Below are 3500 nucleotides of genomic sequence, written 5' to 3'. Positions count from 1 at the left end.
GTTCAAAACAGAAACAAGATCATCCATTTTGGTTGTGTGCTCTTTTCCAGCTCTTCTTCTAATACCTGTTAGTGGTGGTTAGTAACGAGCTTAATGTAGCACTAGCACCACCAGCTGGTAAGGCGCATTGATATTAATGATCCGCCCACTAAATGTTATCTATAGTCTACTAAAGGGGAACTATGGGCACTGTGGAGATAGAAATAAACCGGTCCCACTGGAACCTGCCTAAATAAGGCCCAATAGGGTCCTACAAGAACGGACCTATGGATAAGGGGCTTATGAGACTACTTATTCAGAACCAATATAATATATCCTGATTTTATTATGTTGCTTTGAGCTCGCTACTGAGTTTACTAGAAGTTCTTCTTTAAGCATGTTGATTGAAAGTGTGGTTGCCTTGTTTGAATTGGTTGCCTTTCTACAAGTGACTTATTTTGTTATGGGAGGAGGAGGGTGTTGGTCTATAATCATGGAAGTCTTGCAGGGGACAGGGAATGCCCTGCAGTGTGATGGACATTTATATATTTGTGTTTGTGCGATGGACATTTATATCTTTGTATTTGCCTTAAAGGGATTGTGGGTCCAGATTGGTGTGTTGCTGCTTGTGTGGATGTGTGCACGTGTGTGTTTGAACGTAATGTCTATTTAACCAAGCAAATACCTTTGTAGGTCACCAAACGTCCCCAGCAAAGGAGGCCTATCTTTGCTAAGGAGGCCCCGCGCCTCAAAACCCAACATGCATGTGCTAATCAGTATTGCTTTAACATGAATAGTATACATGTTATTTATTTATGTAACTTGTAATGAATAATTCAAATGTTACCACTCTCCTCCCCTCCTAAGTCCAGATGAGAGCTGTCCACACTCCAACAGACCCTGCATTTTTATTTAATAAAAATAAGAAAACCTCAGCATTTTACTTCAGGTGAAGTTTCATAGCATTGATCATTACACATGTGTCAATAACAAACAATTCAATTTGAAGATAAACATTATAAAAATCAGAAACACAAATAAAAAGAACAAAATTATCTTGTATTTACACAGATAAAAATGTACCATGGAAGATTAATTATGCGCACATGATCCAATCTAATAATGCAAGATTATATCATGATGGTTCATGTCATGACGGCCTGCAAACTCTCTAATCCTACAGATAACAATGTTAGGAGTTGTGCTTTCCCTGGTCTCTGTCTCCCTGTAGTGTTCCATATTTGTCTGTTCCTCCTCTGAAGTCTGCACCTGTGATGTTTCACAGGTGTTCTGTGTTAGTCTTGTTAGTGTGTGTGTATTTAAGTCTGTTTGCCTGCGTCCCTCATTGTCTGGTCATTGTGTCTCTCTGTGATGCCTGTTATGCTCCTCGTGTCCTGCTCCTTGAAATCTGCATCCTGTCCCATGATTTATGTAAGTTTGCTGCCCCGTCAGCCATCTTTATTTTGTAAATAATAAATTATTGATTTTTATTCTTTGAGTCTTGCCTGTCTGCCTGCATCAAATGGGTCTCCTGCCTAGAAATCTGCACAGAATGACCAGACCAAACCAAGACCCAGCAGGCAGCCCAACTCTCACGGCTCTGTCCCTGGAAGACAAGCAGCGGGGTCCTTTTAGAGACTCAGAGCCTCCAGCTACACCCCCGGCGCTTCCTCGGTTCCTGCTCCTGGCTCCTGAGGGTCTCACAGCTGCAGCCCCTGTGGTCGCTCCCATGCCTACTACAGTCCCCGTAGTTTTTCCATCTCCTACAGCCTCTGTATCATCCATGCTGTGTGAGGACCCAACCTATCCTGAGCCCACAGACCCAGAAAACATCTACTCCAGATCCTGTTGCTGTACGCAGCCCCCGAGGTGGATCCCATGCTGCACGCAGCCCTCGAGGTGGACCCCACGCTGCACGCAGCCCCCGTGGTGGATCTCACACTTCTCCTGTTCCGAGGGGGTCCCGGCAGACGCTCCTCACTTCTCCTGCTCCGAGGGGGTCCCGGCAGACGCTCCTCACTTCTCCTGCTCCGAGGGGGTCCCGGCGGACGCTCCTCACCTCTCCTGTTCCGAGGGGGTCCCGGCAGAAGCTCTTCACCTCTCCTGTTCCGAGGGGTTCCCGGCGGACGTTCCTCACCTCTCCTGTTCCGAGGAGGTCCCGGCGGACGCTCTTCACCTCTCCTATTCCGAAGGGGTCCCGGCGGACGCTCCTCACCTCTCCTGTTCCGAGGGGGTCCAGACAGATTCCACTCCTGCTCCAGATACTGCCGCCGAAGATCCAGCCCCAGACGATCCAGCCACAGAAGAGCTCCTCGCTGCTGAGCTCCTCGCTGCTGATCCGCCTGCTGAGGTCCTCACTCCTGCTCTGCCCGACCTGTTCCTGCCTATTGGACAACATCTCGGCCGCCCGCCTGACTGGCCCCAGCCTGGTGAATGGTTGCCTGTCTGACCTGTTTCCTGCTTTTTGGACAATCTCACAGTTCCCTACTTGAACTCTGACCTCCTTTTGTTGCCATGTGTTGTACCTTGCCCCTAGTGTACCCTGTCCAGTTCTTCATTCCACTCGTGTCTCTTTTTTTCCTTAGTGCCCTCCTCCCTGTTGGCTTTCCCCCTCCTCCCACCCATGTTTTGGGGGTTTGGGGTCTTGAAGATGTCAAGGGATGTCCTTGGGGGGGGGGGGGGTACTGTTAGGAGTTGTGCTTTCCCTGGTCTCTGTCTCCCTCTAGTGTTCCATATTTGTCTGTTCCCCCTCTGATGTCTGCACTTGTGATGTTTCACAGGTGTTCTGCGTTAGTCTTGTTAGTGTGTGTGTGTATTTAAATCTGTTTGCCTGCGTCCCTCATTGTCTGGTCATTGTGTCTCTCTGCGATGCCTGTTATGCTCCTCGTGTCCTGCTCCTTGAGTCCTACGTCCTGTCCCATGATTTATGTAAGTTTGCTGCCCCGTCAGCCATCTTTATTTTAAAAATGATAAATTATTGATTTATATTCTTTGAGTCTTGCCTGCCTGCCTGCACCAAATGGGTCTCCTGCCTAGAAATCCTCACAAATAAGGACACAAATATCATGGTTATCCCTGTTCTAGCAGACACCACAATAGCAAAAATTACCATATGTCTAATACTTATTAGATAGGTCATTCTTATTTATCATATCATTATACCATATCATTCATATATATATTTTTGTTTACTAGATTGTTCAAATAACATTCACATCAAGTTAAATAATTTCTCCTCCCCATTGTCTGTCTCTACTCTAGACAAAACAACACGATAATCCACACACATGAGACTGTGGTAAATGAAAAACATCCTTGACCTGTCACATTATCTTCAGAGAGAAGGTCTGTGTGTGTTAATCTACTCACATCAACTTGCGTGCGGAGATTTTCTGTTTTCTGTCTGGGCTCCCATGTTGAACTGTACCTGTTGGTCTTTAAAAGTTATTTAAAATAAAATCATGTTAAAATAAAAAGGTCACTTACCAATTTTTACCTGATGTATGATGATACCTCCCGCC

This window comes from Nematolebias whitei, chromosome 11 (genome assembly GCF_014905685.2).
Source record: "Nematolebias whitei isolate Nwh7 chromosome 11, NemWhi1, whole genome shotgun sequence".
Classification (NCBI taxonomy): domain Eukaryota; kingdom Metazoa; phylum Chordata; class Actinopteri; order Cyprinodontiformes; family Rivulidae; genus Nematolebias; species Nematolebias whitei.
Note: the sequence above shows the minus strand (reverse complement) of the source record.